This window comes from Hemicordylus capensis, chromosome 5 (genome assembly GCF_027244095.1).
Source record: "Hemicordylus capensis ecotype Gifberg chromosome 5, rHemCap1.1.pri, whole genome shotgun sequence".
In the NCBI taxonomy this organism is placed as follows: Eukaryota; Metazoa; Chordata; class Lepidosauria; order Squamata; family Cordylidae; genus Hemicordylus; species Hemicordylus capensis.
Genome location: NC_069661.1, coordinates 177,858,969 through 177,881,974, shown reverse-complemented (window position 1 = coordinate 177,881,974; position 23,006 = coordinate 177,858,969). Strand labels below are relative to the sequence as shown.

The window sequence follows — 23,006 nt, the reverse complement described above, 5'->3', positions numbered from 1 at the left end:
ATGTACTGTGTCTTCGAGTTTGAGGTCTCCCAGGGCTAGCATCTCAAGTGCTTGGATCCAAAAGTTATCTCTCGCTTCAATTTCACGGCATCCAATAGCATATCTATTGCAGTGACTGACAGATGTGTGTGTTTGCCAGTGTTAAAATGTTTGGCTGCTGGTTTGTCTAATTTTTTTAGTTATAATTGCAGACTTCTGGTTACAAAAGTGTGCACATAGGTCATTTGTTGTCTTACCCATGTACTAAAAATTGCATCCTGGTCATTTGCACTCAATCAGGGAGATCTTCCTGGAGAAGGGCTTGGATTGATGAGACCTTTCAGTTAAGACTAGTTTTCTCTGTAAGTTTCTGTATAGTTTCACTGATATGGTAATATTTTCATCGAAGAGTCTATACGTTTTTGTGTCATTATGCTGTCTGTGGTCTTCTGTTATGTAGTCTGTGGTGTTAAGTACAATGACATCACCACTTATATTGGCAGGTTGTATTACAACATCTCTTCTGGAGATTCTTTATAGTCATTCTTTCTTCTCATGAAAGGATGTCATAGGTTGGTGTGGGTTGTATAATCTATATTAAAAACTATGTCATATGATACTACTTTACGGATGACTCCAAAACAGTAATAGACCTCAAAGCAGAAAACATCTCACAGTGTGAAATTATGATCCAAAGGACTCAACTTCTGCCCAACACCAAGAGAGCACAATTAACCACAAATGAAAAGTGACATTAAAGCATTTGAAAGAAGATGTAGATTTTAAAAATATTTTTACAATTGCTCTGAAGAGAACAGCAATCACTAAAATAAAGACCCTCTACTTTAATTCCAGCCACTCATGAGAACAGCCCTGCTGGATCAGGCCCAAGCATCCAGCATCCTGTTTCACACAGTAGTTCACCAGATGCCTCTGAGAATCCCATGGGCAAGAGGTGAGGGCATGCTTTCTCTCTTGCTGTTGACTCCCAGCAACTGGTATTTAGAGGCATCTTGCCTTTGAGGCTGGAGGTGGCCTATAGTCACCAGACTAGTAGCCACTGATAGACCTGTGCTCCGTGAATTTGTCTAAGTGCGGTTTAAAGCCATCCAAGCTAGTGGCCATTATGGACATTCTTTACTGTTACTGCAGCTACTGTACCTTTAATATAATATCAGAGCAACTGAAGAAGGCAGAAGCTGAAACATTTTGCACATGACATTTCTGTTTGTTAACTAATAATACATTTATTTGTATACATATACATATGCATGCATACATACATACAGGCTGACATCCTAAGTAAATTACTCAACAAAAGTCCTACTGAAATTAAGTAGCCCTTTAGGGTAACTCCTGAGTAGTATTGACTATTGACTAACCTCGCTGGATGTTACCCTCTCTTTCTGTATTTTAATTCTGCAAAGATATAAAAGCCTTTTCTCATCACACAACTCAGAACTGTAATTTCTACTTCTATAGAAATAATCTCTGCTTCACAAATTGAAGACCACCACCATAAACAGGCATCCTGATCACAATGCAATGAGATGATAGCTAGCTTACTATCTATCTAATTCTTTTACATAGTGATTGTATAGTGTATGATGCACTTCGTCCTACAAATATCTTACTACAACCATTTTAATGTCATACACCTGATATGTTTTACAATATAAAAGAATGTAGATATCACATGAACTCACTGCATGGCATTCAACAAGTAACTGCCTACAAACCTTAGGTCGCCATCTAGAGAACAGAATAGGAGAACAGAGACATAACACAAGAATATTGGAAGGATATAATATATTAAGCTGTAAAGTAATATGGTGTAATGATGATGATGATGATGATGATGATGATAAGGAAGGAGGAGGAGGAAGTGTATATCAATTCCATTTATTTCAATGAAATTTAAAAACATATAAACAAAAGAGCCTTAGCTTGAGACAACATTTAACTGCCATCTACACCATATTTCTGTTTCTCCTATGCTTTAAAAATCTTTATTTTTAATCTATTTTAATCCATCACGCCATGTATAATTAATTTTAATTTCAAACTGTTAGGAGAAAGGCATTTATTAGCACTTGAGAGAAGGGCAAGGATAATGGTATTGATTCCTTTAATTAAAACCAGCAGAAATTATAGATTGCATTGCTTTGCTTGCTCCCTTCTGATGTGTAACATTTTATACTAATGACTGTGAAGCACAGGCCAGAGATCAAATGCATGACCTCCCATATAGTTCCTTTTCTTTAATCTATAAATATTACTTATGCAGAAAGGTGGCACAGAAAAGTGGATTCTTAGAGCATTTGGAGCAAGGCTGCACAACCTAGGCCCTCCTACAGATGTTGGATTGCAACTCCCATCATCCCTTACTATTGGCCACTGTGGCTGGGAATAATGGGATTTCTGTTGTAGTCCAAAAACAGCTGAAGGGCCGAAGTTGTGCAGCTCTGATTTAGAGCAAATGTGATATAGATAACTGGACCCTACTAGACACTAGCAATGATCTGTCCTCATACCCAGCCCAGTTAAGACAAATTCTTGAATTTAACACAATTTAGTTTCATGGAACCCAATGTGATGACTTAAAAATCAGCATTGACATTAATTATAATTTACAATGCCATAAAACTCAGCTTATCTAACCATTTCCTTAAAGCTCCTTGCAATCCAATTTCAGTATATATTTCCCATTTGAACCTATATAAACCGCAAGGCAACATGAAATGTTCAGAGCAATGGCCACAACACCTGGAAAATACTACAGTCTCCAGGAAACACTGCTTCTTTCTCATGATTGCAGGGTCCTCCTGCATGAAGAGACACAACACAGGGAGACATTTTAGAATGATGTCACAGAAGACACTGCTACAGCCGCCCATGCTAGATAAAACCAGAACCAGAGCCAGCCTGTCTCCTGCCTACAAAGTACCTACAAGGGTTGGCTCATAGGAGCCAAATTGCTTCAGAAGCAAACTGGCTGGGTTTGGCCAAATTTATTCTTAAAACTGATATCCAAAAGCTGCAGTAATACATAAGAGTGTTTGTGTGTGTGTTTAGAGAATAGCAGAGATGTAAGCATTCATAAAATAAAGCACCAACAACAAAGCACAGTCAAATAAAATAAATCTTTTGTGCCAGCTGTACACTTCCAGAAACTTCATTCATTAAAAAGGTCAAGAACTCAAAGTACTGGAACTGTGTGAGACTTTGCAGACATTTTCTGAAGCCTAATTATTCATGACATTTACTATGTACTTCCGTCCAAAACTAACATTTCACTGATCCTATTTATTAAAAGTCATTTTCCTTTAGTGTTTTGCTGCATGGGGCATACATTTGGACTGTTGCAATATTATTTTAGACACCATTTAGAGCAGCCATGCAGATTTGCTTCCATAAAAATCTGTTTTCTATGTTCTAAAAATCAATCTATATTCTTACACATTTTATATTTTCATTTTATATTAGAATAAGTAATTAAAGTCTGCAAGAATCGTTCTGTAAACTTTGAAAACTTTCTTGCTGAAAAGTGTTATAGAAACATTCTTAAATAACAATGAGGGGAAAAAACTGCGGGGAGAGTGGGCTAATCCAGCTCTCCCTGCAGACGATCGGGGCAGTAGCCCTGGGCAGCCGGATCAGCCACCCACACGAATGCCAGCTCCGTGATGGAGCTGGCGGGGGCTGGGGAGATCAGGGGCCGCGCAGCCCCCGGAAGCCCCAGTATGCCCTGTGCGAGCGTGCAGGGCATACTGGGGAGACCCCCGGAGCCGGGAGGTGGCTTTTTGCCTCCCCTCCGGGGGTCTACTCGCAAGTAGCCGCGGCGCAGAGCCACACTGGGGCTACTCACAATCAGAGAGCCCGGTTTTGTGGAGCGCTCACTCCGCAAACCTGGGCTAACAGCAGGGGCACTTAGGCGAGCCCAGTGGTTCCCATGATCGGGAAAATCGGGCTTTCCTAGCCCAATTTTTCCCAATCGTGGGAATAGCCCCAATGACTATGAAACTGACATATGTTTGCCTCAAATCCTTTTTACTTAGAATTTCAATGAAGATTTCCATCCCCAGATCCATGATTACTTATAACACAACCTCCAGGCCTGTCTGATCAAGCCAAGAAAATTGACCCTAGACATCTCACAGGCCCTAAATATGCTATATATCAAGTAGGGGTGGGGTGGGATCACCCTTGGCTTAATTGAGGAGAACGTTACCAGGGTAGGGCTCTGGCACCCAGTCCTGCTTCTGGACACAACTATTCAGCTGTGGTTTAGATTTCATTGAACTGGTTCCTGTTGTCCCTGATAACTTTTCTAGGTCCTGAGCACAACATCTTGGCAACCACACAGACCCATATTTGTTAAGATAACAGGAATGCAGGAGGGGAAGATTAGTAGTTATTGTTAGCCTGCCACATAATATCCTTTCCTGTAAATGCCCCCACAGCCCAAGCTAGATGATCTTGCTGTTTCAGAGTCCAGGTTGGGGGAAAGCAGGGGAAGCATTAGCAGAGGAGAATAAGCAGGTGGCGAGGGTTAAGCACTTTCTCCTGCCCATAACTTCCACTTTGCAAATAGCCTCCACCACACATGGGGAAAATTGGGTTTCCAAGTGTCAAGTACTGCCCTCAGCAAAATCTGCTGTCTGTAGCTAGATCTCCATTATTTGCTCTGTTCTGTGCTGTGTGCTACTACTTATTCTCTTCGTCAGGTCAGTTTCCCCATCTAGAGTAGCATAGGACAATGTCAACCTAGGTCTAATTCCATAAAATAAAATAAGCAAACTAATCCTACAGCACTAAATAAACATATTTATTCATTTCTGCACTATGGAACTAGTTTAATTCACCCAACTTGTGCATGGATTCTCCAGATGGTTTCAGAAGAAGCTGTAGCAAATGCAAAATATCAATTAGCTACATAAATACATAAAATAATTAAATAATCAATATAACACACTTATTATGCATTTCTAATGACATTAAACTGACACTCCCCCCAAAACAGGTTTTAACTGCAAACCACCACCCCAGACAATTGCTTTTATGCCACATGAAAGTATACTTGTCTCTCTACATTTGAAGCCAAGTACTGAGAAACACGTAAAAAGCATTAATATATAGAAACACACATTTTATATACATGGTATAAAAATAATGAAAACTTAAAAGTAGTAACAGTGCAACTTAGTATGGCTACTTAACGGCTCAGACTTAACGGCTGGCCCCTCCCTGCTGCTCAGCCTCCAATGCCAATCTCAGCCAGCTCCACAGCCCAACTGTGGGCAAAGCATCATCGCATCAGTGGCTCAGCTGCAATCGGGCCACAATCTAGAAGGAGCATGCCGAGCACGATCATGCATTTTTTGAGTGCTCCAAAAATGGGAAAGGACATTGAAATCCCTTTAAAAGCCCTGAAGGGCCAGTGCTTCTTCTGCAGCCATAGCAACACAGCACCCACAAGTAGCCCTGTACCCTGAAAGCACCACAAAAGCACGAATTCCCTGGTGGTTTGGGGCCTGGGGATGTGTGGAATTCTGCTTTCTTTGTGGGAGGGGAGGGGGAAATCCACATTTACTAGAATGGGATATGCAGATGGGGGGAGGCAAAGGAAGCTGGGGGGCGGGGGCTGTTCCACCATAACCTGGGAAGATGTTGCAAAGTGCAATCCCAGCAAAGCAGCTCATCCAGACCCAAGCAATTACCTTCTGTCCAAAAGCTTGATTATTATTATTATTATTTTTACATTTATATCCCGCTCTTCCTCCAAGGAGCCCAGAGCGGTGTACTACATACTTGAGTTTTTCTTTCACAACAACCCTGTGAAGTAGGTTAGTCTGAGAGAGAAGTGACTGGCCCAGAGTCACCCAGCTAGTTTCATGGCTGAATGGGGATTTGAACTCGGGTCTCTCCGGTCCTAGTCCAGCACTCTAACCTCTACGCCACGCTGGCTCGGCTTGGTAGTCTCATGAGAAGGCCAGTCTCCTGGGGATGTAGAATGCTCAAAGCCTGCCAATAGCACCCCCACCCAAAGAAGTTGCATGAACAATGCAGACAAGGGACTGTGGCGCATGGACCCTTAAACCCATTCAGAATTCCTGGGTCCAGCCCGGCGTGGTGCTGTATGCAGATCTCCAGGCATGGGGATTTCTGGGAGTAAAGAGCCCCAGTTTCAGCTTCCCCAGGACAGCTGTGTTATCCATGGAGTGTGTGGGCGGGGGTGCACATCTCCACATGACTGGGCAGGCTGGCAGGGAGCACATTTTGGCAGCAGCTTGGCCATGGTACCCAAGACATGGAAAGCTGTCTCCAAGGCACCACTCCCAATGGCCGCCATCAAAAAGCAACCTTGATCTATTTAGAGCCCCAATGGCCTGACACTCTCCTGAGATTGCTGCCCATGGGAGAACAGGATGTTTTGCCATGTGTATTCATTTCAGATTTGTTCGGGCGATTCTCTCCCTTCCTCTCTGATGGTCCTTCTCATGAGTTCTCTGGGAGTGTCCCCACGGCCTGGCATTCTCCTGAGCCGTGGTTTTTGGCACAGGCTCTGATGGTGAAGCATGGCTAATCCAGCCACCTGGCCTGCTTATGAATAAGCCAGAGGGCATGAAGCCCAAAGGAGGGAAAGAGGAAGAGGCTGGTGCCCCCCTTCCCTAACCTATATGTGAAAAAAGAAGAACTTTGCTGGTCCTGAATCTCTGGATCACAAGGGGTTCTTGTGGCAAGCTGACTGGAGAGGGGATGCCCTGCTCATGCTGGCTATCCCTGCCATGTGGGGACCATTTGCCAGGGCATACCCACTTGCGTGGGCAGTGTGGGCACAGGGTGCGGACCTTTAAACCCATTCAAAGCTTCCAGACTGGGTGCAATGTGGTACTGTATGCAGATCTCTCAGTGAGTGGATTCCCAGGAGTGCAGAGCCCCAGTTTCCAGCTGGCTGGAGCCACTGGGCTTGTCATTTGAGGCAGTGGGCCATAATGTGCATCCCTGCATGGGCCTGAGAGCTGGAAGGGTGCAGGGTTTGACAGCGGTTTGGTGGCAGTTGCCCAGACCGTGACAACACTCGCTCAAGTGCTCATCCCCACAGCTTTCCTGCACACAGCATCCTCCCTCGCACCCTTAGTCTGCCACTCATGTGAGAAAGCATTCTGTGGGGTGATGGGCTAGGTCTGCAGAGTGATGATGTCTGATATGGGACATAACAGGAGGCCCTTCTCATGAGAAAGGGGGCAAATATCCCCAAAAGGGTAAAGGACTGGCTGCCCCTTCCCCGACCTATATGTGCAAAATGTAGAACTGCTGCTCTGGCTTTTATACCAGACCCCAGGGATTGCTCTCCTGGAACCATGATAGGTTGCCCTGTTCATTTTGCTACTTGGAGTGTTTGTGCTTGTGAGCATACATGACTGCTGCTCCCTAGGTGTGACGGCTTCCAGGTAGCCTGGCAACTCCATAGCTGCATAGCTGACAGAAGGGGTGTGGCTGATTTTTCAAGACGCTTCCAGCAAGAAGCGCTGAAAGCATGGAATAGCTGAGTTCCTGGGTGGGTCTGCACTGCCACCTCTATGACTGGGGTTTGGAATTTGGTGCAAAACTGTGGTTATAACTGTGTTAGGAGTCATATGTAATGCTTGGAGGCAAAATCACAGTTGTCAATGGAGAATCTTAGAGAAAGTTGAAGGTTCCAAATGGAGTTTGACAAGGGAAACCGGAGTTGGCTTTTGGGCTGTAACCGCAGTTTCACACGTCCAGGCGTAACAGAATTACCACCTCGGCCAGGTTTAACTGAGGTTAGCTGTTACGTCTGAATGAGGCCTATGATGTTTAGATCATTAATCTTCTACTAAACAGTCATCCCAACACTGCTTATAAATAAATATATCAACCAGTATATGATAAACAAACAAACAAACCGGTCAAGACCTGTAGGCGAGTCATAGCCTAATTGAAGTTGGCCTGAACTAATGGCAATACAGTGAGGCGGGTCTCATGATCCGTGAGACCCTCTTTCTCCAAAACTGCAGGGAGAACGGGCTAAGCCCGTTCTCCCCGCAGACAATCGGGCAGGGAGCCCTGGGTGGCCGGATTGGCTGCCCACACAACTGCCAGCTCCGTGAGGGAGCCGGCGGGGGCTAGGGAGCTCAGGGGCCGCGCAGCCCCTAGAAGCCCCAGTGTGCCCTGCATGAGCATGCAGGGCATACTGGGGAGAACCCCGGAGCCGGCTTTTCGCCTCCCCTCCAAGGGTCTACTCGCAAGTAGCCACGGCGTGGAGCTGCTCCGCAGCTACTCACAACCAGATAGCCTGGTTTTCCGGAGCGCTTGCTCCACAAGCCCGGGCTAAGGGCATGGGTACTTAGGCAGGTTACCCACCTTGGAACCATCGGGCTCGCAGCCGAGCCTGGTGGTTCACATGATGGGGCAAAATTAGGCTAGCCTCCACTAACCCAATTCTGCCCCATTGTGTGAATAGCCTCAATGTGTGTCTTTCTAGGTTAGATTTTTGATAGTTTAGTGACAAAGAATGTATGTCTACATTACAAATTCATGCTAGTCCTATACTAGTTTAACTGTCATGCCTTCAAACATTCCTGGAAACTGTCTATGGGGTTCCTTAGGCAGTTGAAATAACTGTTAAACTAGTATGCCTGCAGTAAACACATGCCCTGAAAAAGACAGGAGAGAAGAAAAAAGAGTGACATGTATGTAAATAAAATAAAATAGGATTCCATTATTTTAGTATAGTGAAAGGTTGATTCCAGGTGGGATGGTTGAATGTTACTGGTTTGGGGCACAATATTTGTCTTTCTGGTAACCAATCAATCTTCCATAAAAATAACTCCAAGATTGATCATCTGAGCAAACTCAGACAGCTGCCCATATGTATAAGATACCAAATAACTCTTCCCTTACTTCTTCATACAGTTGGAGTATTTAAGTTCTTAACCTTTTGATGAATGAAACTTCAGTTTTGTACTAGCTAGAAAGAAAATTCAAAGGGTTCACTTAGACACGCAACACTTGCTTTAAAGAAATGCAGAAAGGTCATTTCTCTTACTTAATACTCTAGTAAGACATGAGCATATCAAAATTAAGTGCGGTGAAATAAAGGTTGCAGTTACATAGCCACAAATTCCACTCCATTTCATCCTCTTTTGTATCTTAGTGCTTGTTATAGCTGATGGTTTTCTTTATGAGCAAAGGCACTGGTTTTTCTCTCAACATTATCTTTTCACTAAGCCTGATTCAGCATTACTCTCACACTATGGATATGCTCTAAAAGTTTTGTTGTCACTTTCGGGGTACAACCTCTATATACAGAGTTCAGCAAGTTGTTAGCACTGAATTGATTTAGTCACTAGCTAGCTGATCTGCATTGTCTATACTGAAAAAATATGGGGAACTGTAAGGACAAACCGAAGTTATGTTTGCACAGTGCCAGTTACCGATTTGGAGAGAGGCATAAACCTATATGTGTTAGGGATGTGCACAAATGTTTTGGCGCTGCTCAGAAGTCTGCGCATGGCTGCATGGCTTTCCCCAGTAGCCTGCACGTGGTGGTAGAACACACATGGGCCATCATGCATGTGTGGTCACCAAGTGTGTCCCACCGCCACACACAGGCTGCTGGGTGAAGTCCTGAGGCCGTGTGCAGACTTCTGAGCAGCACAGCGCCGTGCCTGGAAAAGCAGTGGGGTGGCGGTGGAGCAGGTAATGACCTGCTTTACTCATGCTTAAAGGTACTGCTTTCCACCCCGCCAAAACAATTCAGTGGTACGCACCAAATAGATTTGTGCACATCCCTAATATGTGTTCAATATACTTGCCAAAAATTGCCTAAGCAGCTCTGCCTTGCATACCATTTGCTTTCCTTCTTTTACCTGTCACAAAACAATATTTGCATACTAAAAGTTCATTGTCCAGTCTAATAAATTAGAACATATTAGGCCTATATGTACATAACTTTTCATGTCTCAGAGTAAAAACAGAGCAGGTGATTAATAAAATTGAGAATATAAAATGACAGCTTTTGATCTGACATCTTTGGAGATGGGGTGAAACTATAATATAAAATACTGCAAGCAGTGGTGGCTTGTCAGTAATGGCAGGAGGGGCAATGCCCCCTGAAAGAAACAAAAACAAACAAGCGAGATCAGACTAACCAGCAGCCAGGGAATCCTTTAGAGCAGGAAGTTTCTTCTAGCCCCTCTTCCCCGGCCTGTAATTTCTTGTTTTGGTCTTACTGGCTGGAACAGCTGCTACTCAAGCTACTCCAGCCAATCTGATTCCTAGGGGGTTTCTCCTGGCACTGCTTCCAAGAAGAACTAAAATAATGGTTTAAAAATTCACTTCCTGGTTCCTTCAAGGAGTATATTTTTAATACATTTTCCTCATCTTCCTGGGGGCAGTGCCAGGAGGAGCCCCCCAAGGAATCAGATTTGCTGGAGCAGGAGTAGCAGCTGTTCCAGCCAGTAAAACCAAAAGAGGAAGTTGTAGGCAGGGGAGGAGGGGCTGGAGGAAGCTCCCTGCTCTGGAGGTAGTTCCCTGCTTTGGAGGTTTCCCTGGCGGCTGGTAAGTCTAATCTTTTACTAGCTTGCTTGTTTGGTGGGGGTGGTGGGGCAGGGGAGGGGGGATGCAATCTCTGCTTTCTCCCTTCTGGTCCTCTTTCTGCCTTTTGCCCTTCCTTTTTGTTTTCCACCTTTCTGCCTGTTTTTTGCCCTGACCTTTTTGCTTTCTGCCTTTTCTTCCCACCTCACAAAACCTTTCTATTTTCTACTTTTGCCCCTGCTTTTCTGCTTCCCACTCCCCTCTTTCTGTTTTCCTCAGTGCTGGCAGGCTTGGCAAAATACCCAAGCCCACTGGCATGGAGGAAGGGCGAGGTAGGATTCTACATCAGTGACCAGGTTCTCCCTTGCCCCCTCCATGCCCACCAGCCACTACTGATTGCAAGCATCATACTGCAATATGAAGTACTATCTTGAATAACAGTTTTGGGACTGGGGTGAGTGGTGACTGTTTTTCGCTGCCGCTGGGAACATATGCAAAGCTTGGCTGGGAATAACCCTTTTAGTATAATAACGTTTACTGCTGGCTTATTTGGTAGGGTAGTTTAACAGATTCCAGCAGTAGCTGGAATAGATTTCCCATAAGTTTTAGAAAGCCTATGGCAAGATAGACAAGAATTCCTCCTCAGTCTAATGCTTGCATCACAAATCTGATATAACATAGGGAAAGGGATGTAGAATAAGAGGACAACCTCAACGCAATGGCAGCAGAGTGGAGTTGCAAGAGGTGCAGCGTATTTAACAAGAAGAGGTGCAGAGTATTTAAAGAAATTCAACACTACAGCATGCATAGAAGCAGGGGCATAGCAACTTTGGAGTGGGCCCTGGGACAAAAAGTGTAGATGGGCCCCTGCCTTCCCACCTTCTTTAGAGAAGCGCGAGGGCAACAGCAAAAAGCAAGGTGTCATTCAGCTGGAAGGGCACCCCTCCCTCAGTGGCCCGGGATATCCTCCCACCATATGTTTCCTCGTTCAATTATAGAAACACAGCTGTATCTATGGGACCACAATGAAGGTAAAGTTGTGCTGTCGAGTCGGTGTCGGCTCCTGGCGACCACAGAGCCATGTAGTTTTCTTTGGTAGAATACAGGATCACAATAGAGAGAGAGATGTGTGTGTGTGTATAAATACACACACAAACACATACATCTCCATCCTATAGATAGCTATATCTATAGGGTATTACAGCCCCCTTTGCTGAATTTTCAGCTTTCTTTTAAAAAGTCACTAGCCCTTTTACTTATCAAGATAGAGACAGTCACTCCCATACAGTGCAGCAAAATGTGAGCAGCTGAGCACCACCACGCTGCTGCGTGTGTCTAAACCCTGCCCATGCTGATGCAGAACAGCCTTGTTCTGCTGAGACTTAAAAGCTGCCTAAGCACAGTTATACAATGCAGTGTCCATTATTTCTACTGGACATCGCATAGCACAAATTTAAGTCACACCAGAACAGAACTGTTCCACAATAGCGCAACAGGGTTTAGAAATGCACAGCAGTGTGGCTGGTGCTCAACTGCTAGTGTTTCACTGTGCTGTATTGGGTGACTATCCTGCCTAAATCCTCATCAAATAGTAAACCTGCTTCTGGCCTTCAGTGTTCTAGCCAGAAAAAGCAAATTAGAAAGACTGACAAGCGCTTGGCATATTTTAAAATGTATTTATTTATTGATTTATTTATCATACTTACATATTGCTCAACTGCCGTGTCCTCAAAGTGGAAATGTTATTAAATGCATAAAATAATTGAAATATGTTGTCATTCCAAGCACATCCTTAAGTCTCACTACCAAAGCACTGAGAAAAGCGGTCTATAAATATTCCTCGTATTTGTATTCATATAAAAGAACAAAGTAATACCAATGGATAATATTTATTTATTTATTTATTTATTGAAACTTCTTATATACCACCTCCTCTAGGCGGTGAACAACAGAAATACCAACATCAATCAATGTATTTATTCTCTCTTAAAGGGCTAATGCCTGGCGAAACAGGCGGGTCTTAAGAAGCGCCTTAAAAGCAGCAAGGGAGGGGGCTGAATGAATCTGGGATAGGGGTGTGTCCGAACCGGTCCAGAGGCCATTCTAAAGAATGGCCGAACTGCCGGACCGGTTCGGCCCTGGCTGGTTCAGGTCCGGGTGGGGGGTATTTCTTTAAGGGCGGGAGGGCTTTCTTACCCCTCCCACCTCTTTGCCCCTGCCAGAGGCTGTATTTTACAGAATAACGGGGCGCTGGAAACCAGCCGCCCCCACCACCGCCCCCCCCTCGCGAGCAGATTAAGCCCCAAACTAATGGTACCACTGCGGCTGCCGCTGCTGTCGCCCTCCCTCCCAGCCGCCCGCCCGCCCGAGTCCTCACCCGATTCTGCCATTGAAAACAAAGAGAGGAGCTACCGAAAAGAGCTCCTCTCTCTATGAAGTTCTGCCGGCTACTGAGCCTTTGCGCGTGCGCATGCGCGCACCGCAAAAGACACCAATCGCCGGAGGCCCGGTCTACCCGCCGGGAAAAGGCCGGGTAGACCGGGCCTCCGATTGCCAGAGGCCCGGTCTACCCGCTGGCCGGAGGCCCGGTCTACCCGCCAGGAAAAGGCCGGGTAGACCAGGCCTCCGGCCAGCGGGTAGACTGGGCCTCCGGCAATTGGAGGCCCGGTCTACCCGGCCTTTTCCCGGCGGGTAGACCGGGCCTCCGGCGATCGGCGTCCTTTGTGGCGCGCGCATGCGCACGCGCAAAGGCTCAGTAGCCGGCAGAACTTCATAGAGAGAGGAGCTCTTTTTGGTAGCTCCTCTCTTTGTTTTCAATGGCAGAATCGGGTGAGGACTCGGGCGGGCGGGCGGCTGGGAGGGAGGGAGGGCTGGTGGGCGACAGCGGCGGCAGCTGCAGTGGTACCATTAGTTTGGGGCTTAATCTGCTTGCGGCGGGGGGGCGGCGGGGGGGGCTGGTTTCCAGCACCCCGTTATTCTGTAAAATACGGCCTCTGGCGGGGGCAAAGAGGCGGGAGGGGTAAGCAAGCCCTCCCCGCCCTAAAAGGAAGGCCTCCCTTCGGTGCCGGTCCGGACTGCTCCGGACCGTGCACATCCCTAATCTGGGAGGGAAAGAATGTTCCAAAGAAGAGGGACAGCCACAGAGAAGGCCCTCATACAGGCCCAGGCACCACACACTACACCAGGGCCCAGGACACTAAGGGGGGGCCAGCTGAGAGGACCTCACAGGACGGGATACAACTGGCCGAGAGACTCAATGAATATGAAGAGAGGAGAGCTGGTCTTGTGGTAGCAAGCATGACTTGTCCTCTTAGCTAAGCAGGGTCTGTCCTGGTTGCATTTGAATGGATGACCACATGTGAGCACTGTAAGATATTCCCCTCAGGGGATGGAGCCGCTCTGGGAAAAGCATCTAGGTTCCAAGTTCCCTTCCTGGCATCTCCAAGATAGGGCTGAGAGAGATTCCTGTCTGCAACCTTGGAGAAGTCACTGACAGTCTGTGCAGACAATTCTGAGCTAGATAAGACCAGTGGTCTGACTCTGTATATGGCAGCTTCCAATGTTCCTATGATAACACCCTCTTGAGTTGCTGTTTTTGGTACAGTTAGGTATATACAACAAGAACAAAAATGTGAAAAGACAGTTAATGAAGGAGCAGGCTACATGCAGAAAGATTAAAAGTTAAAGATAATTCTATATGCCAGTTATATAGTCTGTCTCAAATTAAATTTAAGGTATTTAAATAAATAAAAAAAATAATATTTAAATCTATCTACTCTTATTCTCCTGGCACACAAGCCTGAAGGAGTGCTCAGATTTTCCAGTTAGAATACCACCTAATGAGAGTTTAAACCCCCTAAGGCTTCAAATTTAAAGCCCTCCTACATTCTAAGCCTTAGAAGAACTGCAAGTTGTCCCAAATTAATTATAGCATGTTAAATTGACAATTTATGCTAATTATTTTCTAAGGTCATTTTGAGAAGTTACCAACTCATATGGCTGAGATGCTCTTTTCACATCCAAAATGTTTTGAATAGAATACAATTCATATACAGAGAATTTGAACAATGAAAGAAACATAAGTGCTAACAGAGTGCTGTACAATTCAAGTATTTGTATTTCAGTGATAAATGACAATTAAGACAAAGCTGTAATCAGAGTTTATGAACTGAAACAATGAACAAAAATGTTCCACATTACCATCATATTATTGCTTGGTGCCAGGTCGCCCAAGCCAAATATCAAACCAAATATAATTTAAAAGCTTTCAACTATAATTTCGTTGAGGCTCCAGATTAATAGCTCTGTATTTTTATACTCATGTGGATATAAACACATGAGAAAACAGAAGACAGAATTGTAGGTAATACAATTTAGCAACAAGAAAATTTGATTGTGTGATAGATGCAAGGCCTTGACCTTAAACACATTTGTCTCACCACTCTGAATATTTATTTTAAACCTTGTCACAGAACTAGATTTTTATTACACATCCTAATCAGAGGCTGAACATATCTCTGTCTGTCTGTCTATATAGCACATGATGTGTTGGCTCATCACGATCGGTCACATAAAACATTAGTACAGATACAAAAATTCCAATTCAGATAAATGCACTCCACACTCAAACTAAGCTATCATTCAAATTTAGACATGAGGCTTGAATTCCTTTTCAGCGTTCTTCAACTCTGACCCAGCTCTACCCCCAACTTCACTGAAAAGGGCAAAGACAACAGCCCAGCAAGTAGGACAGGCAAAACAGACCTCCTTTGTTCACTTTTTCCCTTTCAGTTTTCTATTGAGGTAAATAACTGAAAAGCTCAGCCAGCCTTCACTGCTTCTGAAGAAAGCAATACAGCTAGCCTGAGACTACGCCTACTGATCAACATACAACAGTATTATGAAGCTTGTGGGACATCATGTTAGTCTTCTTGCAAAAAAATGTACTGAAGGTTAATATGTGCTTTATTTGATAGACTGAATGTGTATTTGTTCATCTATTCTAAACAAATAAGGTAGCAATCTTTTAAATATTATACTTGATTAAAATTAAAATAAGCATGATATTACATGTACTAAATTTTTTGAATGCTGTCTACCCACTCAAAAAGGCAAAACCAAATTCACTGCATATTACATATGACCTCCTACATCAATATTTCTTTCCACTTACACTGCTGAAAACGATAGTTTTCTGTGTGGATTTCACTTGCTTTTCTATTGTGTTCAGAATACAGAATAAACTCAAAACTAAAACCTACCATTGTCCTTCCTAATATCATTTGAAAGTCTCCTTACACTTTTTTCTCAAACTATAGTTGGCAGTTTGACAAACAAAAATACTACATCTATAAAATGCTAATTCACAGACTGATTTGGAGCAATTAAGGCAATGACACATCAGTGGGCATTCAATGTGGATTTATTTACTATTGATTTTCTTTTATGAATATGTAATTTGTGCTGTTTAATAATAGCATTCTGCCATTTGGTGCGTTTAATTCTCAATGATACTACCGCTACATGGGCTAAAAAAAACCCTTGTGAGTTCAGTCTTGAAGACTAAAACAGAATAGGTCAGAGATTACACTATATACATTTACATTGCTAAGCAGTTGTGGTTAGAAAAGTAAAGCTTATGCTGCTGTTATATTATCTGAAGGCTTAATAAATCAGCACAACTCGGTGGGGCTGTATAAAAAACCTACACAGATTGAAGCATTGACAATATATTTTCCCCATTAATAAATAATTTTAAAGTGTTACTGGCTTCTTCACAATCCCTGGTTCTGAACCAAAGTTCCTTATGTTCCAAACCCAATGTACACAGAGCTTCCTCATGGGTAAGATCTTCCCCATTCACTCAATGCTGGAACCAAGGGAAGCAGCCTTTGAAAATTAAGTGAATGTGAATGCCCTTGAATTACTGACTGAACCTTCAGTCAATGCACTAAATGAAGCTTCTATGTAGATAGGGAGCCTTTGAAATGGGCTTAATAGAACTATGTATTTTGACACTAGAAAATAGTTATGCTTTTTAACCAATACTCATTTCAGACATAGCTGGAATCTTCTGGCCTAGAATCTGCTGCCTGATGTGGATATTTCTTGTAGCATCATAGAGAGGTCGGCCCTGTCTTTAACAGACCGATTAGGCCGTAACTTAGGTAGGCCCACAGAGACCAGTAAGAAACCAACATGTGTCAGAAATAAGGCTTTTGTTCTAGATATACAATTGGCAAGTTGATTATATGCTTCAATTGTCCAATTATGGAAAAGAAATACCTGTTATGGGTATTAGTGTTATGTCATAGGTCAGAATGCATGACTGGTTTTATAACTGGCATTTTGCAATTTGAATTATGCGCTCAAGGGGGTCATCTTAACAAAGATAAATGAATTGCTCAGTTAAATATCTTTAAGTGTGATCAACAGCAAATTATCATCCTGCATTGTACCTATACATTTCCAAGCAACTTTTAGAACAGTTTCTAAAGGAACTAGAACTCATTACTACATATTTCCCCCCCCAATAATTTGTGCCATCACTATCTCTAAACACTAATGAGTGAGACTCTGGAGTCTGGAGCTTGTATTACATTGATACCTACACCTTATACTCCAGAGTTCGCAGTAAATACTATTTACAGGCAGTGGTGGCACAAGTGGTTTGAAGTAACAAGATAGTAAGAAGACTGCAAAAATTGGAGCCAGCATGGTATAGTGGTTAGAGTGCTGGACTAGGACTGGGGAGACCTGAGTTCAAATCCCCATTCAGCCATGAAATTAACTGGGTGACTCTGGGCCAGTCACTTCTCTCTCAGCCTAACCTACTTCACAGGGTTGTTGTGAAAGAGAAACTCAAGTATGCAGTACACCGCTCTGGGCTCCTTGGAGGAAGAGCGGGATATAAATATAATAATAATAATAATAATAATAATTCCTTAACAGTTAATTTAAGAATTTTCTTTATAATACTCCCACTATTTAAAAATTAGGACAGGATTTAAACTTGTTGGCCAATGAAAGCCAAAAAGTTTTTTATTTTTTTATTTTTGCCAACTTATTAAATACAAAATAGCAAGCTACTTATCTATACAGTATTTCCTTATGTTCTGCTCAGTATTAATAGGGTGGCAAAGAGCAGCACAGCTGAAAAAACACTGTCTCGGAGCTTAGCTTTAGAGAGTTGCCCAGCAGACAAATGAATATGGAGAAGGGGAGAGTGATGTTTGCTGTTCTCTCTTCCCTCTAAAAAGAGGAAGGGATAAATCTTTTTGGCTTCAGAAATATCTCTGAGGGCTGCACAGCATTCAGGGACATATTTCTGAAGCCAAAAAGTCCTTTTGCAGAGAGGAGAGAGCAGCAAAAAACTGCCTTTGCACATTTGCACAACTGCCTTTGTCCCTGCCATGCACATTTGCCTGCTCAACAACACTCTGGGCTAAGCCCCAAGGCAGTGTTTTTGCAGCCACATTGCTTTTTGCCTGGACCATACTAATGCTGCATAGAATGTAATATGTAAAATTACTACAGAAGAGGACTACATAACATAATATGATTTTTTCAGTCACTAAAATTCATGGGAGTACCGCCCTTACTTCAACAAGAATACTGACATTATAAATATATCAATCATCCTATACCATGTGAAAGATGGTATTGTAATGAAGAAGCATAAAAACAATACAGTTTTGAGAATGGAATCCCCAAAATCCAAATCACTCACACTATATTCAGTTGGAGTTCTGTCTAAACAAAAACTAATAAAGGATCTATATGAGATGAGAAAGAAGCAAAGAACTACTTTGAGGAAGCTTAGTCAAATTATATTTTTTTTCTTTGAACAGCCGACTTCCATGCCATATCACAAATATTTCAATTATCCCCTCATCTTCAAGAACTGCATGTCATCCAACACAGGTCTGCTCAAGCGGGGGCGGGGCGGGATCCAAAGCCTTGGGCACATCAAATCAGTTGTATAGTTCTTTAGGCCTAGGCCATGATTAACAACATAATTAATCTGCTATTGGTAGTCCTGAAACATCATTTGAAGTTTTTGCCTGTTAATGGTCTAATAATTCAAACAGCAAAGGAAAATGGGAGTGCATAGGTATGTGTAGATATATATGATGTCCACTACAAAGAGACTACCAACACCTTAAGTGGCATAGTGGGGGAAAGCTTGACTAACAAGCAGAAGGTTGCCGGATCAAATCCCCGCTGGTACTATATTGAGCAGCAGCGATATAGGAAGATGCTGAAAGGCATCATCTCTTACTGCGTGGGAGGAGGCAATGGTAAACCCTTCCTGTATTCTACCAAAGACAACCACAGGGCTCTGTGGGCACCAGGAGTCGAAATGGACTTGATGGCACACTTTACCTTACATTTAAAAAAGGAAAGGAAACTTGCTGTTCATAATCAACAGTAATACACTCTTGACTTTAGATAATTTAGATAACAATCTAATAAAATATACTGAGTACTTTAATCTGAACTCCAATAACAGTTTGCAATAGATGTTGGCTATAGATGCCATCTATAGCCAGAAAGTCTCACGTCCAAAAATTCAGTAGCAGATGAAAATCAAATTACTTAATACTTGCAACTAACCGTGTTGCTGCACTGCTTGCACATGAGTTTAATTCAAGGAGTGGAAAGCAAACAAAGGTACATGAAGTAATCTCAGCATCCCCTGCACATTTTATTGTTTCACAGTTATGCTGAATGATTCATACACTCCATCTCTGATTGGAGCTGGTTTTGCAAAACAGCTATCATTTTCAGAAATTCTAGGTGCTAAGATATTCTTCTGGATACTGATTTGCTTCTCGTTCTGTTTAACAATAAATGTAGATATTATATTTGTCCTGTTCAGATATACACACCTACAGACATTCATACACAGAGAGTTAACAATAGCAAAGGAGTATTAAGGAAACAGTTCAAGAAAGAAAGATGAAATGAGAATTCACCATCCTGTTTATGCTATTCCTTTTCTGGAAAAATAAAAGATTGACATAATTCAGATTACAACCTGACTTGAATCACACACTTTTCCTATAAAACAATCCAGTCTTCTTGATCCAAGTAGATGCATAGCCACAAAGTGATATTATTCTACAACGGATTGTGAATAAGCTCTCCCGCCCATCCATCCCTACACCATACATATAAGACTCATCAAATCTGCCTTGCACAGATGGGGGGAAAACATTCTGTATCCTACATGGGCCTCTTAAAACCCTAATCCTCTGCTGAGTTTGCTTGCTTCAGCATAGACAGCTCCTTTCTGCCTGTCTGCATGCAGATGTACAGGCTGCAAAACCATAGGCTGCAAAACCAAAGCTGGTGTGTTTCTGCCTGGCAAAGTCTACTTTCAGGAACCTGGAGAGCTCTGCAAATCAGGTAGCCTGTTGCTCAAGCCCACCCACCCCACCCTGGCACCCAAAGCAGTGCTGAGGCATTCCTGCTGAGCAGCAAGCAGAGAGTGCTCTTCTCTCACCATGCATGGAGCAAATCACTAGCCTCACTTCCATGCACGTCATTCCTGGAAGGCTGGCAGCATTCTTCCCTCCTATGGCATACAGAGCTCTTCCCACCTCCTTCCCTGCAGTGCATGGAGCATGCCATTATCCACTCTCATACTCATGTATCCCATCCTATACACAGTGGTGTTCTCCCCCCGCCGACCCGCACACCATCCCTGCAGCATGGTGCCCCCCTTCACTTCCCTGGCTGTGTAGTATTGCAGCTATTTCCACTCACTGAGTTTTCAAAAGTCAGAGATTAGTCAAAGGAATAGGAAGAGTACTACCCACCCCTCCCCACCAGCCCCATGTCAGTAGGAAGATTCCAGGCTGGGATCTCCTTGTCCCCAATGTGTGTACACAATGGGGCTGGCCAAGTTGAAGGGCAGGCGGCTGCAGCAGCAGATGGAAGCTGTGCTCCACCAGCAGCACCAGCAGCAGAAAAATCTATCCCCACTGCCCTCCCAGAGGGTAGCTCCTGCCTGTTGCAGAAGCTGCCCTCCAACTCAGCCAGGCCCCACACAGCATCTTCTTCTTTGCAAACCAGAGTGCCCCATAGGGCTGGCTGAGGAAGGCTGCTGTGACAGGTAGGAGCTATGCCCCACCAGCGGCAATGGACCAGATATTTCCCACCACTGCCAGCCTGAAGCACGATTCCGCCTGTCATGGCAGGGCCAACAGCCCACTCAATAAACCAGAGTGCACCATAAAACTGGCTGAATCAGAGGACCACTGCTGTGGTGGAAGTGGCTGCTGCAGTGGGTGCTACACTCCACCAATGGCAGTAGGATGGAGACTTCCCACTGCTGCAAGCCCAACACACAGTGATCAGCAGTTGCAGTGGCTGCCCTCCAATCTGGCTGGGCTCCACGGCACGCTCTGCTCAGCAAATCAGAGCACATCACAGGGCTGCTGAATCCACAGGTGAGAGCAGTGGCAGGGATATTTCTCACCACAATCGGAGCAGAGTGCGGCTCCCACTTCTCGCAGTGGCTGCCCTCCGGCCTGGCCAAGACCCTTGGCATGCTCAGCAAACCAGTGAACTGTGGGGCTGGCTGATTTGGAGGCTGGCTGCTCCAGCGGGTGCCCTGCTCCGGCTGGCAGTGCGGTGGTGGGAGGGAGAAGATTCCAAGCAGGAATCTTCATGCTTCCAGGACCCTGCATCTCCATGAGAGCATTGTCTCTTGCTAGGGACTCTCATATCTCCTTCCACTGACCTGAGCACTGCACACACACACATCCCTAAGAACAGGCCTGAGGACAAGGAGCAGTGCACGGTTCCCTCTAAGGCATGTACACATGCACGCGCTCACAAGTTTTTTAAATCTCTGCTCAGTTCATTTTAGATCCTGCTCAGATTGAATCAGGAAGGCCCCATTCTGAATGCATGTGTGCACACACTGCCTTGATACTGCTGCCCAGAACAAACTCATTCCGCACAGAGATGAAAAAAATTAGAGGGACCACTGGAGCAGTGGTAGTGGTGCCACAGTAAGGGAACCCAAGACATCACCAGCTATGGTGATGTCTGAGTAAGGGGGCCCAAGGCAGACACACACTGAGAAGAATGATGGAAGTGGCACTTCTGCTAAACTACCACCTGAGGCAGCCACCTTACCATGAATCATTAATGGGATGCTATGGTTACCCCCTTCAGTGTGCTTAAAATGGCATCTCTTGTCAACCTGGGTGGGAGAGCCCGATTTGAAGTGCCAAGGTATAACAGCAAGGGGTTCCCACCTCCTTTCCATCACTCCCTTCTACAAATAAACAGTTATGGATCCAGTCTCCCCAGACACTTCCAATCTCTGCACATCTCATTCATCACTAGCCACCAACAAATTATTTCTGCTCCAAACCTTAATAATCCTTGCTGGGAATGAACAAATGAATGATCACAGGTATTTTTCCAGAGGAAACCCACACCTGTAGCAACAAAGGTCTTCCCTGGTGCAGACAGTTCCAGACACAATTCCAACAGCAGCCAACAGACAAACCACTCCAGTCTCCATTGCCAGCAGGGTGGGCTGCTGCAAGGAGTCTGGCTGTCACATACAAGCTGGATGTGCTCGACAGAGGCACACCCACGCAGCTAGAATAAGAGCGAGGCACGCCATCACTAGAGCACGTTTTTTTAAAAAAAGAAAGAAACCCCCCCACCGCCACACCCACCCACCCACACAAGCAGGGCTTATCCCAGGGTGTCATGCCGTAGCCTGGGCTTAAATTATATGCCCGCCTGGTCTGAAGCCTGGGGTTAAATGCAAATATATGCAAGGGATGATTATCTGAGGCAGATCAGATCTAACGCCTGCACATCAAAGGAACTGCTGCAAGGAATAACTGCTGAGGAAGGGCATGGAAAGAGGGAGGGAAAGAAAGAAGGGGGGAAATGCCTTGCTGTGCGAAGGGTTCTCGCTCTTCAACTGTATCGCATCACGCATGGCGATTTCTGCACGGTGCACTCGGGCGGGCACGCACAGGGACATCCCCCGCTCCGTACTCGTTTCCCCGGGTGACCCCATTGTGCTCCAGCTAACTAGTCCTCAATCATTATATAAATCTCCTGACCCCTCAGTTACCGCGGGCGGGAGTCGGCTGCCTGCCTGTGTCGGGGGGGCTCTACAAGATGAAAAGCAGGGAAGTTGAAAATAAACGGCCCTCCTCCCTCCTCCTACCCTACCGGGCTGCCTAGATTCCGAGGGTGGATCCCAGCCAGAGACTATTCCCGCAAAAAGCGGCTGCCAGTTGCCATGGGGAGCTGTGAGGGAAGAAAAGCTTGGTGGTGAAACGCCGCCACAGCAGCGCGGTGTCTCCCAACGCCTGCAAGCAAGCCGCTTGGGCTGGCTGGGTGCAGGGCTCGCGCAGGGTGACAGCCGCCCCACCCTACGCTACTGCTGCCGAAGGGTATCACCCCACCCCACCCCACCC

General features: G+C 44.7%; 1 protein-coding gene and 1 long non-coding RNA gene across 5 annotated transcripts in view; one reads left to right on the top strand and one right to left on the bottom strand.

Annotated features, from left to right (window-relative positions):
• Positions 1 to 15,606, top strand: part of LOC128327598 (uncharacterized) — a 40,598-nt gene extending 24,992 nt beyond the window's left edge. The window contains exon 3 of the long non-coding RNA XR_008308698.1: positions 15,334 to 15,606. This is a non-coding gene — a long non-coding RNA (uncharacterized LOC128327598). The remainder of the gene's footprint in view (positions 1 to 15,333) is intronic.
• The window catches only part of NRCAM (neuronal cell adhesion molecule), a 214,452-nt gene that overhangs the window by 191,195 nt on the left and 251 nt on the right, over positions 1 to 23,006 (bottom strand). Inside the window, exon 1 of one of the 4 annotated variants that reach the window (XM_053256565.1) lies at positions 22,002 to 22,020. The exons of the other annotated variants lie outside the window; for them this stretch is intronic. The gene's annotated coding sequence lies outside the window, so the exon portion shown is untranslated. Of the gene's footprint in view, positions 1 to 22,001; positions 22,021 to 23,006 lie in introns of those variants that run through there. 4 annotated transcript variants of the gene reach the window in all.